This window comes from Netta rufina (genome assembly GCF_964035555.1).
Source record: "Netta rufina genome assembly, chromosome: 11".
NCBI lineage: Eukaryota > Metazoa > Chordata > Aves > Anseriformes > Anatidae > Netta > Netta rufina.
The window spans coordinates 16,179,813-16,201,667 of record NC_140134.1 but is presented as its reverse complement, the minus strand read 5'-3'; the positions used below and the strand labels follow the sequence as shown (position 1 = coordinate 16,201,667).

The following is a 21,855-nucleotide window of genomic DNA, read 5'->3' as shown; positions in this document are numbered from 1 at the left end:
AGAAAAATGCTCCCCCGAGCAGCTCCAATTGCTTGTTTTAGAGCAGAATAATCCTGTGTAGCTCCTCGGGATGGATCAGGGGAAACGCTGGAATTCTGTGATGTTAACATCCCGACCCAAGGTGACTCGTGTAATCCTTTGGCTTTAAATCAAAAGCCAACAGAACCTCAGAGTGGACACTTCTGCACTGCCATCTCTGTGGTGAAGCGAAGCTGCAGATTAACAACCCATAGAAGTCTGTCCCAGAACGACTCTGAGGACAAACCATTACCCAGGCTTTCAAAGGGAGAAGCAGGAGAGAAGCAGAACCGCGCGAGCACTCGTCTCTAGGGCTGTCCCTGCAGCAGTACTTCACAAGAGCTGCCGAAGCAGCTGAGCTTTTGGGGTCAGAAGAGGAAATCTCAGTCCTCGGGCAGTTCTGTTTCTGCAGCTGGGATGCTCTGGGAGCACTCTGTGTGCACACACGCGTTTTTCCATGCATCCCCTCACCTCTCTATTGACGGACGGCGGCACGCTCTGTCCTTCTCCCCATTCTTTCCTGCCGACACTCCGACTGCAAGCCAGCTCTGTGGAAAGGAGGAAGCTCTAACAAAGCAGAGGAAATCGATACGTGACAACTATAATTCTCTGCTCGATAATTACACAGAATTTACACTGCTGAGTAGGCTCCCTCCATTGATTTTTACAAAAATATTTACTGCAGCAGGAACACAGCTCTAAGGCTAAGTTTTGAAGCTCTGCCTTTTTAGCGCATTGATTTTAAAATAATAACCAATTTCATATTGTACAACGCTTTAATGCCTTCATTCAGAGGCACACCTCCACACAGACGGGCACCTGTGCCTGCGGGGCTCTTCTCCCTCTTTTTCTGTTCCTTTTTCAAACCAACAAAGCGTTCCCAGTCCCGCTGCTCGCGAGTCCTGCTCTCAGCTCCTTGCCGCAGACTTCCCAAACAAATCACGTTCCAGTTCAGCAGCTCCTGAGGACTTATCACAGTTTCGATAGGAAATGAGTCATGCTAGAGAAAGCCCCGAGTCCAACGAGAGAGGAGAAACATCCCAAGAATCAAGTTAACCACCCTCCACGCCATGACATAATTGCGGAGCTGTCAAGACGACCGGACAGCTTTAATATCTCAGCGCCGAGTTACTGCAACGGCAGGCTGTTAATTACAGACATGGGAAAAAACAACTCCTTCCTCACACCAAAAAATCTCTCTAAGAGCACGCTCTGCAAAACTGGGAGAGGGATGAGAAGGGAACACCATGATGTCACTGTCTGGCACTGAAACAAGTCTCTTTTATGAATGTCTGGCCACCCAACCTTCAAAACAATAGAAAAGAACTAGGAAAGTAGACAAGGTGAGACAGAGAAATCAGAAACATGGAAGGCAGAAGGAGAGAGCCACTATCATGGGAATTTAAGAAGAAAACAGCAGAAAACTGAATTGCATGGAAAAGGTTAGCAAAAACCATCTACTCCCTCCTTTAAAGGCAGAACTTATGGGTACCCAAGCAGAACATTAAAAGCGATCTGAAAGAAAAGAATTTAGTTTAGGGAACTTGCTGCTGGGAGATATTGCAAGGCCCAAAATATAAAAATCAGCTTCAAATCAGGTTAGATAAATTTGGCAAGTTTGCTACCGGTCACTATGGGAGACAGGGTGCAGGCAAGAGGGCCCCCAAGGCTGCTCCTGTGTTTAATATTGCACAGAAGCTGAATTACTGCCAGGGCAAACAGCACGAGCGTGTGTATGAAGGCAAGGGAAACCCAGCAGCACCACAGAAGGATGGAGAAACTCCTCCCAGTTTCAAGGGGGAAAAAAAAAAACACACCATTTAATTACTTCTCTGATGTTGATGCTGTCCATTGGCAAAAATCAAGGTGGGCCATGAATCTAAGAGTGTTTTACAAAACACCAGTGTACAGCAGCTCCTATGGGCTCTGAGAAAAGAAACTGCCTTTCTGTTTTAGGATGAGAAAGAGAAGAGTAAGCCTCTGACCCAAGAGCAGAGGTCTTGATCCAAACTAATAAATCACCCTGGTAGGTAAGCATGAAGAGTAGATGCGTTTTCTGCATTTGCCTCTCAATTTTTTTTTTTTTTTTTTTTTTTTTTTACATGACGGAAAGGAACTGCACTTTTATCTCCAGGAGAAACAAGGGCAGAAAGTCAATACTGCATAAGAAACCTGACTTCTCTTGGTTTTCCCCTGTGAGAACGCTGATGCTACTCATGCCGGGAATTTTTTAAGGGACTCATTATTCAGGTAATAAAACCTGCTTCCCCCTGCCCCAAAGTGCTCCGAGAGCAGGGAGGTTCAGGAGCACGCTCAGGGCACCTCGCAGTGGGGCAGGCAGGGGCTGAGCGTGCAGCAATCACGTCTTGAAAACCTCTTGCAGGCACTTGGCGCAGCCGTGCGCTGATACGTGGCAGATCGGTGCCTGATGTGCTGCAGGAGAGCTTGCTGCGACTGCTGTAATTACAAGCAAAGCGGAAAGGCAAAGGCAAGTCTTCCAAGAGACAAGCATTAGGAACATTTGTTGAACAACGCTTCTTGGGGTGGTGGCAGGCCCCTTCAAATCCTCCTGCAAGTCCTTACGTTTTCCCTGTGCTGGGGAAGCATCAAAGCCACAGAAGCTTCCACAGAAGCAGTGAAAAAATATTAAAAGGAATAAAATCTGCACTCGGGGTATAGAATAATAAATATTTATTGCCTTTCCTCTTTGCACATTGTAGAAACAGATGCACAAAATAGTTCAGTGACTTGTGGGAAGCGAGCCAAAGGCAGCTTTACTGCTGATGCAAACGAACAGGGTCAAAGGAACAGCTCCTATTTACCTTCCTAGTAGAGCAAAATGTGGCTCTGTCCAGCCAGGATGGATCTAGGATACCATCCTCTTGTAACCCCTGACATCCCATCCCTCAAAAAGGGCTGCCTGCTCCACTCCACACCTCCTAGTCCCAGTTCCTCAGCAGAGCTCCGTGCTGGGCGCTGCAGATCCCGCAGTGCCAGGCACGACAATCCACCGAGACGCGGCCCCTCAAACACCGAGACGTCTGCTACTTACTCCTCAAGCACTGCCAAGACGTAGCAGCTGCTGTCAGGAAGCCAAATTGCAATAGCTTCTGTTTGTCCAAGGCCCAGACACCAGCTCCTTCTCCTCCCATGGGATGAGGACCTGTTTTTATACCTCCGACTCGAGTCCTTTCGGGGAAGCCTGCTGTACTCTCTCCGACCTCTTGCAGCATAACCACGCACTAATTAAACTGTTTGTTCTCTTCTCACGGTGCCGTGAGCACGCAAATACTACAAAAAGCCACACACAAGCAATGTGACTGCATTCTGTTTGTTGTTCCCAGATTAAAGGCAAGTCCTACCATCCAAAATACAGCATTAAAAAAAAAAAAAAAAAAAAAAAAAAAAGCAGCTTCAATATAGAGGAGAGGCTTAAGAACAACTGTTACCACAAACTTTGGATACGGGGATCCCAAATCTAACCTGTCTCAGAGTCAGTAACCTGGCTTCAAAGGGGATGGGTGGGAGCTTCCATTTCCAGCCCTTCTCAGTGGTTTTTGGTTGCTCTGTGTAGTCTCATTAAAATTACCAATCCCACCTAATATCTCAAATGACACGTCCCGCCTGGCTCATCCCTCATGGGTGAGATACAGGGGCACAAAAGGATCTCTCTCGTTATTTAGCTGGTGATACATCAGGCAGGAAACAAATCTGGCAAAGTCTTCCCAAGCAGCTCGGGCTTAAAGCACCCCGTCTCCAACAAGGTGGCAGAGCTCACGCACACACCCACAAAACAGACACGGTGCTAGCTTAAAAATGAGCTGTGGAACGAGACCGGGGTGAGGGAAGAGACCGCTGGGGGAACAAGAACCAGGGAAACGATGCTTCCTCAAAGCAAGAAGTTAAAGGTGGGCAGACAGAGGACAGGCTATATATATATTGTCCAAGACACATTTCTTTCCATAAATGAATGGCTGAAATGCATTGCAGAGAAACACGTAATGTGAATCAGTTCAAGGAAAGAGAAACCTGTGGTGGTGGTTGGTGACACAGAACCCAAGCAGGTCTCTGGGCTGGAAAGGAGGAAGGCTGAATGCATTGCAAGGGGACCACACGTCCAAAAGTCCCCGGGTACCTCTGGTGACAGCAGGTGAGTCGGGCAGGTGCAGCTTCACGTGTTCACAAGCAGCTCTGCAAACAGCAGCGCCTGGCAGGCCGTGGAAGCCACTGCTCTGTCTCCATGCAAACTCTGCCCACTGTTTCCTAATGCAGTTTGTTTTCCTCTGTGTCTGAAACATCTCCAGTTCATTTAAAAAGCCACTTTCTTTTTGTGGAAACAGGAAAGTTCTCCATTATTCAGCACTTATTCCACATGGATGAAGGTCGTCGTCCTCTTTAAAGAGCTCTCCTGCAGCATGTAACATTAATAGCTGGACCAAGACGAAATTAATTTCATTTTCTGAGATCTGACTTTTGACACCGAACTAAGCGAGTTGGAAGGGATTTCTCTGGCCTCTCTTCCAGAGCACGTGAAGGGCCCTGGGGTGAGCTGCTCCTTCCTGGTTAGCACCAAATCCCAAACTCCTGCTCTAGAAGATGACATTTAATACCTATAAATACATCAGTCACTGCTCTTCCATTTGTGACATTTGCAACGCGCAAGCATGTTTGTAGGAGACTTCCAGGAAGTCTTCCAACCCCTTAGGAGCTTAATAAGGTGAATCACTGTGTAAAAAGGTACTTTAGTAATCAGAAAGAACCCAAAGATTCAAGCTGTGCCTAGGGGTGAGAGTAATGAAGAAAAGAAGGAAGGAAGAAACAGAACAAACAGCAGTGAATGGTGTAAGCACCCTCTCATCTCCTGGAGAAGTCATCATTGCCACCTTACTTCCAGTGTTCAGAGCTGGGTCCCAACAGCTGCAGATCTGCAGGAAAATAAAAGGGCAACCAGCAGAACGTTTAATAAAGCCCTGAAGATATGATTTAAGCTCATTATGGCAGATCCAGGCCATACAGATGGTCCCAGGATCAGCTCCATAACAGGTTGGCATCAGAGCAGTCCAAAGCTATCACCTGGGCTGAGGCTGTGCCTCAACTTAATCCCAAGAGGTCAGGAACCAAAATTCCCCCCACTAAGAGGGTGCAGCAGAAATAAGTGTAAAAATTCAGAAGAGCTGACCTGAGAATAAAGCAGTGAAGAAACTCGTAGAGGTGTCCGTGACCTGGCTTAATACAATGGGTAAAGAGAGCCCAGCAAGGGACGAGCAGCGGTGCCCTGCTTCCCTGACCTACCCTGCTCAGTTCACGGCATCAGCTGGTTCATGGCATCTGAAGCAGCCCAGAGGAGATTTGCCAGCATCACGTAGAAATCACACGCCAGTCAGAGGCCCTGGAATTAGGCTGACTTTGTAATTCAAACAACAAGCACAGGAGGAAAATAGATAAAAAGCCAAGGGGTTAAGAGCCAGGATCTCCCTCCGTGCTGGAAATACCGCTCGTGTTTAGCTTAGGCTTAGGTCTCTAGGTTCACTGGGCTGGGAAGATATCGGCATTCGGGCAGACGTCAGCAATTCTTTCAAGCAAGCTATAGATACCAAAGGCTAGAAAGTCAGAAGCATTTCAGTTGTGTAAAACGTGCCACGCCGAGGTATTTAGTCTGTTGCAAATGATGCTGCACATGAACCTGGAACACCGGGCTTCTTGCAACCAAACAGCCCAGCCTTACACATGGAGATCTCCTCCAGCTCTGCCGATGCTCCTGGTCCCTTATTCATCCCAAACTGTGCCCCCTCACAGGGCATTTGGGACTTGCACAGCATCCAAAACCCTAATATGAGGTTCCAGGGTGAAAAACGAGAGGAAAATGAATATAGACCAGGCGATGAGCGCACGTTATCAGCACAGACTACAAATCAGCAGCAACAAAGAGCCACCTACTACCTGTTAAGTGATTGAGCTCACGTTTTCAGCGTCTGCCGCCCTGGATAGGGTTTTTTCTCCCTGGAAGGACCCATGGAGGCAATGGGACAGGAGGAGGGCAGCCCGGGACACGCTGCCCAGCTCCCTGCGGGAGCACTGCCAGTTCCCACGGGCAGCAGTGCCTGGGCTGGGAGGACCGGGGGCAGCGGCGACCCCAGGGGACAGAGCTGCCCGAGCGAGGCTGCTTTTAACCTCCCTGCAAATAACAGGCTTTTTTAAGCTGTCGGCCAAATATTAAATGTCACTTTCATGCTAATTTTCAAGCTTGGACACCAGCGTTTGTTTTGCAGAGAACGCTCCAGAAAGCCTCTGCCTTCTGCACAGATGGGTACAGCCAAGACAGAGGGAAAAAAGCCACCAGAACTGAAGGTTGATTTCACTCCTCGTGAAATGATCGCTTTTGTGATTTTGTTCGACATGAAAGGTTACAATTAAAACTTGGAAAAATGAAAGCAGAAGATAGCTTTTGTCAAGAAATATTGCCAGTACTTCTGCTACACAAAAAGCATATTAAAGGCATCCCACTACTCAGAAATCAATATTTGAGTTAGTCTTATTAAATTAATTTTTGAAAGCTTTTTTGTTCTTCCATTTTTAAACTCTCTCCAATTTGCAGCTACAAAACCCTGAAACAGTAAAGAGAAGAGGGAGCCCGTGTATCCTGTTCGGGGTTAGACCACGTCCAGCTGCGTGAGAAATGCAAAAATAAAAACCAGAAGGGAGGAATTCAGCTTCTGACTTGGTGCCCGTAGGATGTCACAGCCCTGGGAACCACATCTCTGCTCCTCTCCGCAATTCCAGCTAGCCCAAAGGGCAGAAGATGAAGGCGCAGCTCCTGCCCCACGTGACTGGGTGTGCAAGGACACTGCCACCAATATCTCCACTGCACATTAATCTCTGTATCACCCCTGAAATGGGCCAGAACCATGAAGTACTGATGAGCCTTCAATTTATTAATAACTTTCTTTGCTCCCCAGGGGGAAGACATTAAAAAAAAAAAATCCCATTTTAATTTCCCTTGAAGTAATTTAAGAAATGATCATTCTGACCTAACCTTAGGCTTTTTTTTTTTTTTTTAAATAGCCTGTAACGCCCCCTCCAAAGGCAGCAGCAAACCAGTTGTCTGTAAATGGAGATTTGCTCGGTCTCCAGTTGTATGCAGGGGGGATTAAATCTCCGTCATCGTTTTCGGAGCATCATGGCTGTACGCAGAACGCCGCACAAACGGGGAGCTGCGCTAGACAAATAACAGGTCGCCCATCCAAAAGGGCTTACATTAATTACGTTAATCCAGTGGAGACAGGAGTGTGATTAAACAGCCTCTGCTGCCCGGGATTTGGCTGTTAGCCAGCAGTAATCCCGTGCAATCTGCATCTGAAGTGTGTGCGAGGGGGATGCTCCGACCACCTCCCTTCAACAAAGCCGGAGCAGGGCAGGTGACGGCGTCCTCAGGGGCAGGAGCAGTTCCTGGAGAGCCGCCTGCACCTCCCAGGGCTGCTGAGAATACGAGGACCCTGGGGACTTCAGGTTAGGTTTTAACTTTAATTAAACCCCAAAAGTCTCTTTAAGGGAGAGCAGCACTAAACATAAGAACCACAACTTTGCTCACCCCCCTGCTGCACAGATACCTGGCAGCATCAACGGGGTCACGAGCCAGGCAGCCTCAACCAAATCCTGCCTGTGACCAGCAGAAAAGACAGGCCTTCAGGCAACCGAGGTCACTCTGTACTACGCAGGGAAGCTGTGACTAATACGCCTCTAACTGGGTCGGAGCAGTACGCCTCGACGGGCACTCCTGGCCCTTCTCCTCTCCCAGCACCCTCCTGCAGACAGCCAGGGCCGGAGGGTAGGAAGAGCAGAAGGTGCAAGCCTTGCAAAATCGGTCCGTGGCCACTTTTTTTTTCCAGCAGCAAGGCAGCGTCACGCCGGCGGTGCCTGCCAAGAGCGCTCGCTGTCCCCGGCGGCACCGAGGGTGGCACGGGGAGTGACACAGCAGGACGCAGCCGTGACTCTGCTGCTGCAGCTCCAGGGTAGCAAAAGGCTCCCCGAGCTCCTGGCCCAGCTGGCAGCAGCCCCTCTCTGCTGCCGGGTTTCCAAGCACCTGGTGTAATCAGAGCCCAGCTCATTTATTTGGCTGGCTGTGGCAGGCTGTCTCCCGGCCAGAGGCATCTCCCAGAAAAGGGAGCAGCAGCCCCGGGTCACTGCTAGCAAGCAAAAGGAGCTCTGCATACCCAACTCCGCAGCTTCTACCAGCCCCTTTGGTCTGAACATCACCTACAGCAAGCAGAGAGCAGGTCTGGGCTACCTGGCACTGCCCCAGAGAGGTGCCAGCAGGAAAAACAATGAATTATCTGCTAACTTAACTCGTGACAGTGCTATCGTGGGCTCTGCCGTGCAGCAGCTGGGTTGGGCGCTGAAGGTTGTGAGGAAGATTGTGAGGAAGATGCCCAGACACACAACTCAGGGGATGTGGAATGGGAAAGCTCCACTCCGAAACATTAAATCCCATTGTCAGCTCTAAACACAGAAATTAAGCAAAACCTTAAGTTGAGAGAGATGCGTTTAAGCAAATCCCATTCTGCCCCACTCCCCATTGCATCCTTCTCAGAGAAGTCACCAGGATATTGTTGAAGGATCAAGGTACACTCCTAACAAAGAAAGAGGTCCTTACCCTTCTTTTGCCTCCTTTGCACACATCAAAAATAACCCGAGTAAAGGCAGATCAGGCCAATGCTTCATTGCTAAGCCTCCTCACCAGAAAACTAAGGTAGTAACTTAAGCCTATACATTCATGCAGAAGATGATAGAAAGATTACTGAAAGCCGTTTCTAAATTCTCAGTCTCATTTACCGACTGACATGCTACATGGGGCGAATCATTTCTTTGTCTCAGCATGGGAGATGGGACAGAAATCTGGCAGACAATGCAAAGAAATGCTCAGGAAGCGCCTCGATGATGCAAAGTGCAGATCACGCCACACGGTTTGGTTTGCAACATGTTATTTCACAGTTAGGTAGAAAACCCCACTTGCATAAGCAGGGAGGGATGCGAATGTACAGCCATCCAACTCCGTGCTGGATAAGCTCAATGCAAACTGTTAAAGAAGAACAAATTTGGGGTTTTGCTATACCTGTTGTTCCCAAACAGAGGTGCTTTTCCATGAGCTGCTGACAGGTCATTTATTCAAAGTTTGCATTTTGCTGGAGAATGCCAGCATGCCCAGAATAAGAAGCAACAACGTTTTCCCTGGGTCAGCAGAACAGGGCACACGCAGCTTTTGTTTTTCACCATAACCCTAGCTGGGGAGGCACGGCTCGCGTTCAGAGGCACAAGTAGTCCCAGGCACACGGATGGAAACGGGCTGGGGCTATGTAACATCATCTCATTCACAGTTGGAGGTTTTCCAGTTAATAAAACGGCCATATGGGGCATTAAAAAACAACCCAGAAAACAAAGCATCTCCTTCCTTTGCCACCTCCAGTCTCAAAAATTCCTCCAAAAAAATGCCAGCCAAAAAGTAAAACAGCAGACAGCAGCACCCCTGAAACTCAAGAATGCCTTTTTTTTTTTTTTTCTTCCTTACAAGCTTTTTACCCACTGCAAGTGTTATCAGCACCTTTGATCAGCGTGCTATAGGCAGGAGAGGACAAACGATGGGCTGGAAGCAATAATTAGCATCTTCAGCAAACACTGGGATCTCTTTGGGAACAAGGCCCCCAGCAGACTCGCTTCCCCTCCTGACACCACCCACACCCGCCAACAAAACACGCTGCTTATTCACAAAACAAGCTTGCCTTGCAAGAAAACAGAGTCCACGTGCAACCCATGGCCTAGGAGGAGGCACACAGCAATGCCTTAGAGAATCGCCCCGGGACTGTGATCCAGAAAGGCAACGCTTAGCCCAGATTCTATTTAGACACCTAATTCCCATGGTTATCGGTTAAAACAAAGAGACCGAATTTTCATAGAAATTAAAGAGCTTTTTGATGTGAGGACCCAGGCTTCTGTGCACTTACTGGAAATGGCACATACCGTGGTTTCTCCCGGACAGGCTCAGCTCCCACGTTAACTCTCTTTGCTCCAACACACCTCTCCCCACCTAAACATGCTGCTGCTCACCACCACGCTCCTCCTCCCTTCCCCTTTCACACTGCCTTTTTCTTGCCTCTGCTCATGCAGATTTCTCAAACCTTCACCCTATCCTGAGCCACCTGCAATAGCTCCCCAACGCATCGTAAATTCGATTTCAAATTGCCTTCCTGGCCTTCAGTGAGCAGCACGGACTTCCTCGAGCACATCCTTACCTTGCACTACGCCTCCTCACCTGCCACCTCCTCCTCCTGCTCCTCCAGCTCACTCCTGGAATTTACTGCCCCTCCAGGGCTAATAAAGCCCAAACTTGCTGATATTAAGGCACGGAGCAAGTCTCATCTGTTTACCCAGACTCTAAATACCACAGGACAGCAAGACCGATTTATTCAGAAAGCTTCGCTCCAGCTGCTGCAGCCACCACATTACCAGGGTTTGGGGTGTGCTGTGTGTGAGAAACTCAGAGCTACACCCGGGAGTATTTTATCAACACTGGAGAGCAGCACGGCTTCACCATCACTCTCTTCTTTATCTGAAATGTTAATTTCCATAGGTCTTCTATGAATCAACCAAACCCATTTGAAGCTACATTTTTCAACTAAGGGGATGGCCTGCCCCAGTCTTTGCCAGCTGCACCAGCCTGTGCCGTATCTCCCCCCATGCACCTTTTCAAGGGATTTCCAGAGCACTCCTACCCCTGGTGGGATCTGGCAGCAGGAAGGCAAGGGCAGGGTGCTGGCACAGCGGCCACCTCTGGCACCGCAAGGTTTTTGACTGGTGGATGCCACTTCCAAAACATCTTCACGCCTGTTCCACCACCTTCACAGCCTCAAAGCCAAATCCTGAGCATCCAGGCAATTAAAACTGGCATCACAGAAAAGAAACAGACTTGGAAGAAAAATGTGCAGGCCACAAGCAACATTAAAAAGCAACAGGACAAGCCCAAAGTGCATTCCTTGTGCTGGGGGCTCCTGGAAGTGGGGTACAGAGCATCAGGGAGTACGACTGCCCTAAACCCACTTCTTGCTCCCCGTAGGTCTCCCTGCAAAAGGCAGCCTTGCTCTTTGTTTAACCACCCAGCTCTTGGAGACAAATTAAAAATAGTTTGCCGAGGTGGGGAAGGATGGTGCTAACAGATGAGAAGCCAGACCCATTAACCCCTCTGACACCAAGGAGGAAGGGCCCAGGAGCTGCAATGCGCTGCAGGAATGCAGCAAGGAGTTTCAGGTGTCAGAGCAAGAGCAAGGCGCTGGCGTCAGAATTCCCCGAGACCATTCTCGCCCTCCCACTAACTCGCTTTATAACCCGGGAGACATTGCTGAAGAAAGAGTATTTGTTTAACCTATGCTCAGTTTGGGTTTTACTACTGCTTATAAATCAAGTCCCTCCGGGATGCTAAGCACCTAACGAGATGCTGTATCCAGTTACAGGCCAGGCTGCACTTCCATTTGGTGCGTAACTCTCACCAACGCAGGAAGGGGCTGGAGAGACAAGGAGGTATTTCTCCAGCTCAGGTGACAGCGGGGAAACAAAAAGCAAATCTTTCCATACAAGCAGCGATCCTGGTCAGATCAACACCCAGCAAGCACAAACATGCGCTGTTCAACTGCCTCTGCTGATCAAGTAGGTGTATGTCTCCCTACAAACCTCTTACCCCGTTACCTGTGGGAACTTCTTCACACCTTACTGAGGACCACAGCAAATGGCTCAGTCTCCTGCAGTGCTGCCCCTCGGACAGTCCACGAAGCAGCAAGCTCGTCCACGACAAAATGAGTCCCAGAGCAGCAAGATTTACAGAAGAGAAACAAAGGCACGCATTGCACAGAACAGCACAGTAAAACATCTTTGCCCGGCAGGGATGTACCTTGTATATGAAACGCCCCCCCCGAACTTCACCACATTACATCCTGTTACAAACGAGAAAATACATCTAGAGGACAAAACCATCAACGGCCCCAAATAAGAGACGACCCACAGCTGAGGACCAGAGCATCAAACGATGCTCGTGCCTCCTCCGCAGCACGGCCGGGGATGTTTGCAGCTCGCTCCCCACAAGCCACCGCCCCTACGAGGCCCCCCCAGCGCGCAGCTTGTAAGGGGATGGAGGGGAAGCTCTCTCTAACAAGCATTATCCTTTTGATGATTGAATTAAGACATCCATATGTTGTTAGCTGATGGCTAACAAGATACAGGTGGTCTTTCATCACTGGGGTAATTGGTCTCTGCAGCAATGACTAACGCAGGAAAGTTGTCCCAGTTGTCTTTTTTTTTTTTTCCCCCTCTTAATATTGTTTCTTTTCAACTCTAATAAGCAACATCGCTGTCTCGTACAAGCGGCTGCAGCAGGAATGTTTTATCTAACATTGAAGACAGCAATGTAAAGCAAACTGCAGGGAAAATGCAAGCAGAGGCAGACAGGAAGGCAAGAACTGCACACTGCAGCTTGCTTCCTACCCGTTTAGCTCTTGGATTTCCCCTGCTGCTTTGATCTGTTGCCTTTGGTTGGAGTCTGCACCTTGTAAGAGTCTTGCCTAGGTGCAGAGAAGTGCCCTGAGGTATTAGTGACCTGCTGTTAACGCCCATCCCGGGTACTACCGAAATCCTCAGGAATTAATTAATAAAGGGCCACATTTGGACAGCCTCCCCGAGACAAAATCGCTATTACTGAAATCAAAAGGGGACTTAGTGAGGGCAGGCTTCCTCTAAGGAGAAGCCAAACGCCTCATTAGCAGCACAGTTAACGAAATGGCCGCACCTTGGCAAAAAGAAATCGGCAGAAAATTTCCAAGTGCTTTCAAAACAGCAAAATTCAAAGGAGAAGTTTAGGGACCAAACCCCGATGTCTAAGGCAAAGCCAGAGATTTTCCTCCGTGGAAAAAAAAAAAGATCAAAAAAGCCTCAAGTGTTCTGCCAGGGTGAACCAAACCGTGTACGTGACAGAAGAACACCATTTTCCACCTGTGCTGTGCCATTCCCTGCTGGAGCTCCTGGGGTGCCTGAATGGCCGATTTCACCTTTCCCAGACTCTGCCTAGGTCCTTTCCTCAGCGTTTTGTGACAGCAGAGCCGGGTGGGAAGATGCGGCTGATCTGACAGCTGTGAAGTGATAAGTTAGTCAGTGGGGAAACACCTTGGCACGAGCATAGAGGCGGCCGTCCTGCCAGCACAGCAAACAGGGCTCCAAACCCCGGAGTCAGATCGCTGGTAGGTTAAATCCCAGCGCCAGGCCCCTGGTGACAAACCTGCCAGGTGGGAGGGTTTAGTTCGTCACCAACCCGTGCAGACATGGCCCTGCCTGACCTCCCCGAGCCTGCACGCTACCCCAGGGATGGTCTCCCCTTCAACGAGCTCTTCTGACTGGCTTATAACACCACCACAAAGCATTTTGAACATTACTTATTTATTTAATACGGTGCTCACCACTGGATTTCATCATTTTTCTTCCAGGTCAGTCCATTCGGGGTAACTGGATGATTGTAGTTGATGTAGTTGATGTAGTTGACCAGTGGCTCTACAGCAGCTCTGCCCCAGAAACATGTACTATTGGGCTACTCACACCTTTGATTCATGTCACAGCTGTTCCTCTGCTGTTAACACCATTAATTTCTAATTAGACAGCTTCGCACACTGAGCCTGACACGCTGCTCAGGCACCTTTCAGATGTCTCGTGCCAGGTAACGCACACAGCCTTGGGCAGGCTCGTCCCAGGGCTGGCCTTCCCTCCCCGCTGTCCCTCCCAGCCCCAGGGAAAAGCTCCTGCCAGCCCTGCTCCCGCAGCAGCTCTGCTGCATTTAGCTGCTGTGTTAGGGAGAGATCACTGCCTGACACGTGTGTTTGTCGTGGCACTGCCAGCCTTGGCAAAACCAAACACTGAGGTAACTCAGATAAGCGCTATCTGGCATGCAAAGGGTGTGAACACCAGCAGGCCAGGCACCCAGCTCCAGCCAGCATGCTGCAACCTCTCCCCTTCAAAGGGGGAAATAAAAAAAAAAAATGGTTCAGCCAACAAAAATGACACGCTGGCTCTTGGAGCAAGTGAAAAAAGCCTATGGAAAGTGACAAGCAACACAGGTCATGGGCATGTTCACGAGCTCAAGCAAACTGAGCTTCTGTGAAAGTTTTGAGTGTACTTAAACACTTCCGTGAAGCACCTTATCCTGCAGATAAGCACACAACAGCTAGCCGTAGGCATGCAGCCATGCAGGCAAGCTTTCCCCCAGGCTCACAAGGCAGCAGACATCACCCAGTGCGACCGAGAGCAGCAGTAAGAGTGCTGAGCAAGCTGCCCCGAGCCCCTGCCTGCCCCCCTGTGCAGCAGGGCACGTTTTGTTAAGCCCTGCTGACACCAGGCAGTACATGTGCGTGTCAGGATACAAAGGAGAGCAGGATCTGCTTGCGACTTTAAGGCAGTGATTATCTTTTAACACCATTCCCCCTGCCATTCAGTTCGCTGACCTTCTTTTATTGCAAGGTTACAGCGGTACAGCAAAATTCATGGAAGCTGTCTTTTGCTCACTTGGGTGAGGATGAATAGGATAATCATTTCTGACAAACCCTAGAATATCCTCCATACCAAATTGTTTTGGTGAGAGAATAGGACAACACAAGCCTCAGTATCATGCAACAAATAATCACCACTGCTCTGAGGCCAGAGCCCTGATTCATGCTGGCAAAGGGGCAAACCCTGCACCTTGTCCTGGCTGGCTCCTGCAGCCTCTGATGGCACATGCAGGATGACATGTTGGCTCTGGCTGCTGTTTGTGCCATTAAGGAGGTACAATACGGCCTTCAGTTCTTGACATGGTCAGCTCAGCACCTTCCAATCTATTTAATTAATGTTATGAACTTTGAGCTAATACGTACCGTCCTCTGCGTGTCTGCCATTGAAATGACAAACAGCTCTCTCCCAGGGCACTGCTTCAAAGAGGCTGCCACAGAAATGATGTACCTCATGAGGCTCTCAGATGATAACTGTTTTAAATACATGACAGAGAAACCAACATGTTCAAAAATTAAATTATTTTAAAAAGACATCAAAATCAGCAAATCCCTAAAGTCAAAAATCAGCTGTGAAGCAGACAGAGTGCAGAGTAACAGGGAAACAGCTCCCACCCTCAATATGGTCTCACAAATTCATTTGTGTTGGACCCAAGCCTTATTTACTCAACTCTTAACAAAAAAAAAAAAAAAAAAAAAAAAAGGCTATTAGCAGAAGGTTAAGGTAACTGGAGCACTTGCTGTAAAATAATGGAGCCCACAGCAGTTATGACTTTGTGCATATAGACATTTAATTGAATAAATACCGCCTTTCCCAACAGCCCTCCTGCCTGTAGCGGGGAAGGTTATTCCTGTTAATTGATTATTGCTACTGCTCTAAGACACCCTACACACTTGTTTAGGTTTCCATTTAATTTTCCAGGATATTATCACTGGCAGTGTAAAAGGGGTAACCACGCCAGCCCTGCTGACACATAGCAAATGAGGACAGAGATCTCTCCCCAAAGGGGGATAATTTATTATAAAAGGCTGCAGGTTATCAATGGATCAGTGGGCTAGGCCAGCACTGTTAATAGGGGTATATCCACATGAAGCCGTGCAATTTAAACTGATTGGAGTTAGTCCACAGGGAAGACAAGAAGGGAATTTGATGCAAAGACACCTCCCAGTAATGAACAGGCAGCACAGCACTCACGTTGGCAACAACTCTCCTTTCAGTGCTGTGCTAATACCTTGTCTTTCTCAGCCCTTTGGAGACAGTGGCAGAAAGGAATGGCTCCCCAAATCATCTGTAGGAGGATGCACTTACCGAACAAAACGATCACAAAATTCTGTCAAATCTCTAGGCTAAAAATACTTCGTACCTACAGAACCGCACACCCCAGCGGGGAGAAGAACAATTCTCTGGAACAAGAGCTCACCCTGCAAGCAAACGTGCCCACGTGGAGGTGGACAGCCTCACCAAACTTGCAGGTACTTGACGGGCGTGCAGAAGATACACAACAAATAGGAAATGTCAGCTGAAATCCCCTATGGAAGGTGTGGGAGAAATGAGCTCTTGAAAGGAAGAAGGCTAAGGAAAGCACAAGGCTGGCTGAGCTTTAAGCAGGTGAGCTTAGGAAAGCAGCACCCAGGGGTAAGGCGGAGAGGGAATCTGGGCATGAGAAAATATTCTAAAGAACTGGGAAGGGACAAAACAATGCCCATCTCGACACATTTCTGCGGGGAACGAGGGTCCTCACCAGCTTTAAATAGCGCTTCTCACACCACAGAAACCAAGCTACGTGCAGAACAGAACATGCTTCCAGCATGAAAGCCCGATCAGCCGCACAATCTGCTTTCAGCTCCAAAATATCCGTGTTTCCCAGCATTACATGCTGTGTCCCCCAGGAAACAGAACTCTTAGGCTTCTGAATAAACGGGAGACATTTATTCATTATTTCTTCTATCGTGAAAGGTGCCACCACTGACTGCTCATTCTACACTCCTCCAAATGTGCTAAGTTGCACACAAGGACATTAGACAACAGAGGGGTTGCCCTGTAGATGGTTAAGATTTTCTGCTCTCTGGTTTTTATGGCTTTTTCTTTAATGTCATGAACTGCATTTTTATATTTGCTTTTAAAATCGGAAGCCCCCTTTTGTGCTCTTTTTCCCTGTAGGCATTTAGTGATGAACCCTACCATACGTAACACCAGATACGCAGAAGATGAATGGTTTCAAGGTTCACAGCAACTGCTTAGCTTGCCAACAGGCGCTTCCTAATAGAAATCTGAGTACTATTTCTTTGTATTGCCACACGCAAAATGTTGACTCAAACTCTGATGATTTCAGCATCTTACGCTGATAACTTGCTATTAACTCACTGCTATAGATACGCTCAGATTTAATTCTTGTCAGTAGCGAAAACGCTCCTGCTCCTCCAAAACACAATGGTTGCTGTCATTTTGACTGACGTAAGCTACCATAAGTGATTTTTCAAATGGACAAATTTATCCCTGGAGACAGCAAGATTCCAACTAGGGCACATTTGTCTTCCTCTGCGGCAAATCTCGAGTTGATGCTTAGAGCAAGCAAGGAAGGCACCAAAAGCGAGCGCGAGCACTACTCTGCAACTGCGGTGGCAAAACCAAAAGCGCTTCCACACGTCCGATGCAAAATAACCCCTGCCAAGGTCAGGGTCAGCAGTGACAGCGTCGGGCACTGTCCCCTTTCCTGGGGCTGGCAAGTCCCATCTGGGCAGAACTGGGCACCAAACGCCATCCTGTTGAGTTTGCCTCTTACATCGGGGTCAGCAGTGACAACAGCCCCAAGATAAACCCAAATACACATAGTACAGACCAAAGAGAAGCTGGGAAGATGAGGCAGAAGAAAGCAGCTAAACGGACACATGCAGCAGTGCTGAGTTCTCTATTTTTCTGTTCTTCCACCCTTCCACAAAGCAAACCAAGAAGAGGTATATTCCCCCGAGCACACCGAGGTCAGGCACACACCCCTGTACTGCCCATAGAGGAGCACCCATCGCTCCTTATCACTCACTCTGGCTCAGGCTTGCCCCTTCTGGGACTTCCCTCGTGTCAGTCTTCCTCTTAGAGCCATTTCTGTGAGCCACCAGGACTCCAGTCCTGTCCTGAACACGTGGGGTATGTGGGCATGAAGTTAAACACCGAGACAGCCTGGGAGAACCTGATGAAAGTCCCTGGCACGTTAAAGACCAACCCAGCATTCTGCTGAACGAGCCAAGCTCCACACAGCCTGGCACTGCTCCCCTCCAACATCAATATCAATTTCCTCCATCAACAGGAGACAGAATAACAGCGACTTCCTCCCTATAATGCAGCCTTTAATTGTCCCAGATCAATTACCGGCTCCCCGCGCTATTCATTGTGCTTTGCAGGTAACCGTGGTCTAGACGAGGTGCAACAGCTTCAGCAGCAAATGGTAACTGCTGCAGGAAGCCCAGAAGGAGCATAAGGAGGCTGCCAACAACATTCACCTGCCACGGCCCTGCCCTGGCTCTACCTGAACACACAAACCACTGCTGACACCAACGGGGGCAACTCCAGTGACCAGAAACCGCTTGCGAGCTCTTGCTCATCTGGGAGGCAGCAAATCCATACAACCGCTGTCGTTTTCCCCCTGGATCAGCTCCATGATGCCTCTGATCCCCCTCCCGTGACACAGTCTTCATCGATTTCCACAGAACTTCGCAAGAGCTCGCAGAAGAGGCACAGAGGAGGGAAATGTCAAGTGAGTCATTAGCGGGTAGAAAAAGGAACTGTGTAGTAAGGAGTCCTCAAAATGCTTTTCCCCCTTTAAAGCAAACAATGCCACAAATCGAGGGGATTTGAACAGCAGCGTAACTGCAGCAATGAGTCCTGCAGCCTGAGGGAGCGAGGAACTCCTCCCTCGGAGGGGATGCTAATACCAAATGCCAATAAATGCAGGTGTCACTATCCTGTTTGATTTGAAATCTTTGGAGTCGAGACCTTAAATACGACAGCAGACAGGGAGAGAAAAGCACCATAACAGAAGACTTCTCTGACTTGAAACAGCTAAGAAAACTCCTACATTTTCTCATTTTTTCGATGTTATTGCCAACTTCGTAACCTTTGCTCTTGGTTGAGCATCCTCTTGGTTGCTGAAATGGAAGGGAATGTATTTCCCATCATTAGCAGGAGCAGACGTGGTCCTGCTACCTTCCAAACTCTGTTACAGCACAAATGTGTTTTCTTCTGGACATCCCTTGGCGTGTGCTCGTGTGCATGCATCTTTGTGATTTGATTTGCCCTCAGTTACCACAGCACAGCCCTTTTCCTAGGGCTGGTTACTACAGCAACAGAATCTGTTTGAGTTTGTTAGCAGGCATCAGAAAACCTCCCGTAACTGCTGTTAGCTCCAGAAACATGAAGCTACATGTCAGCAGCCCGTGCCACAGAGATACCTTCCCGTAGGAGTTCACCCTATCTCTGTAATTACGAAACTCCATCAGTCCCCACCTCCTTGGAAGGACAGCACAAGCCTGAACAGCCTCTGCCTTCAGAGGGTGCACAGCAGAGGGGCACTGCCCATCTCCTGTGTGCGTGTCATCACAGGGAAACCACAGTGTGCAGGATTTCACAGATTCAGGGTCATAAATGTGTTCTATTTCACTCATGCTGTAGGCTTTCATTACTACTGAAAGTAAAGTCCCACTTTAAATCCCATGTGGTAACACATCTGCATTCTTCTGCATACACACATTTATATTAATACATACACACACAAAAGTTGTGGTTTCCTTTTTTTTTTTTTTTTTTTTAATTATTTGTTTGTTTTTGTTACACAGAGCAGTCTCCCTGTATTGTCTCTTCCCTGCACGGAGGTTGGAGGAGATTACCTGAAGTTGCTCCACTGAACTCTTGCACAACTTGGAGGGAAGGAAAAAAACTCAGCGCATGGGTTTAGTTCCGTCTAACTCACTGCCTTGGGACAAAAGAGGAATTTTATTGCAGGTGAACAATTACTGGCACTAAGCTGCCAGGTAAGAGACTATTTCTTCCCCCCAGCTACAACAGAGCCCAAACGCAGCCCATCCATACCTGACAGCAGCAATATACTGGAGACAGCACGGCCTGGTCAATCTGATCATTTCTTCCCAGCTATGGTGGAGAGCTTGGCCAGACTATTACCACTGTTATTAATTAGTTTCTGTCCTGAGGGAGCAGCCTATGCCAGATTTGCTCCTAATTTAAACCGAGGGAACTTACCCAAAAACGTTTCATCCGGTCACACACAGAGTAGCCCCTACTGAGCGAGCGTGCTATTATGAGAAAGAAAACTGCTACAAACATAGCCCAGTGACAGTACACGCCGCAGTTATTTCCGCTGTGAAACAGGAGAACCAAGCGGGTAAGCTGCTCAGCCAGCTTTCTGCTAAGGCCACTGAAAATTGCATTGACGACATCAACAAAAATAATCAGTTAAACACAAATCCAAGCCCATAATTCTCAAAGGGTGCCTTAAACTACGGAACTGGACCACCTCTCAAGCACTCACAAACCCAAGGAGACACGTATTTCCACCTGCACCCTCTCCATTTATATTCATCCACAGAATACAGTTTTTCCTGTTCATTTCTTCCTGCTAGCTTTTATTTTCACTAACCAAATTGATTGCAGTTTGATGTAAGAATTAATCATCCCCTACCCAAAAACCTACTTGTGATGGATAGCTCGGGATAGGACTAATATTAAACTTCATTCAGTCAGCTGATCGGTTGAGTGTGCACACAACGTGCACTCTTCTGCGACCCACCATTTATATAGAGAAGTCCAGATCAAGATTTGATGATTATGATACATTCTAGCTGCAGAAAGGAACGCTACATGGTTAGAAGCGAGTATATGAAGGAAAAAATCACAAAACTGCATGTAGCAAGAAGAAATTATTTCTTCTGGCTGTATTTTCCCAGCTACGGTTGAGCTGCCAACTTTAAAGAAGGTATTTTAGCATGCAAGATGAATGTATCTAAGGAACTAAAAGAATCACTCTTCCTAATCTTCCTCTTACGCACCCTCCTTAATCCTGTTCTCAGACATGAAGCATTGCTTTCAAAATGCCCACGGAACAGCCTGAAAGAAGTTGCTGCTCCTCCATATCGTTATTTATAATAGATAATCTTAGAACCGCTCTTAATTCCAACTCATCATTTATGGCATTGGCAAAGTTGCCCCAGTGAATTTAGTCCCATTATTCACCTTTGGGTTGTACAGTACCTTGTGCTTTATATATCACCCTGCTCTATCCAGAGGATCCCTCACAAGCACTTACAGAACCAAGTGAAGGTTAATAACAACCAATACCACAAGTGCCAGGATTTTATGGCCGGTTAAAGGAAAACACAGACATGCTTTGAATATGTAGAAGAACATCTAAGCCAGACAGAAATACACCCAGGAATGCGGAAACCATGCTATAGAGTCAGTCATTCCAACAGGCCTCTGCGCTATCCCAAGACATTTAAGATCCTTCAGAAAGTCAGTGGGACTGCCCAGCTTTGGCCATCCCACAGCTGTGTTCAGTTATAAGTGTCTTAGAAAAAAGAATAGCTACCAGTGGGATCATCCATTTAGTTGATGTTTAAAAGCAAAGTGAGGGGTGAAGGCACACGTGCACGCAGTTTTTGTCACTAAAAACTCTACTAACAACTGCAGAAGGAACCCAGTAACAGCAGCACATACTTCAGCTGTATTGTGATTTAATGCACTGGAGCCATTTACCTGGTGGCAAGTCCTGAAGAAAGGAGAATGAGCCAAGACTGAGTTTTTTTTTTTTCCCCAGAGAACAGCTTCACCCACAGCATCCTCTTTAAAACTGTCACAGAGGGCACCGCTGCTGAAACCCATGAGAACTTTACTGAGATACTAGAGATGTTTGACCGGGTAACCGAACCCCAATTTCATATCTTAGCCGTCTGGAATAATTTTGCAACATGATCACCAGAATCATGAGCTCGACTCTAGGCTCACCAGATCTCAAAATAGACATCACCAGCTTCCGCATCCCGTTTCGTGACAGGGATCGCATTATCTGGGGTCCTGCCACAGCTCGCTGGGTCGCAGCACCTCCTCCATACCAGGCACTTGCTTGCTGAAACGTGATGGTGGTAGTGCCACGACACGCATCCCTTCTGTCTCCTTATACAGCAACGACTGCTCAGATGCAGTCAGGTGCTTCGGAAGGGAAAAGGAACTGGGGTGCCTTGGGACAAAAACGTTATCACCACATATGCT

The 21,855-nt window shown here is 48.0% G+C and overlaps 1 protein-coding gene across 1 annotated transcript in view; it reads right to left on the bottom strand.

The window, feature by feature from the left end:
* Positions 1 to 21,855, bottom strand: part of SLCO3A1 (solute carrier organic anion transporter family member 3A1) — a gene marked incomplete at its 5' end in the record, with an annotated part of 122,517 nt that overhangs the window by 77,371 nt on the left and 23,291 nt on the right. The window lies entirely within an intron of this gene.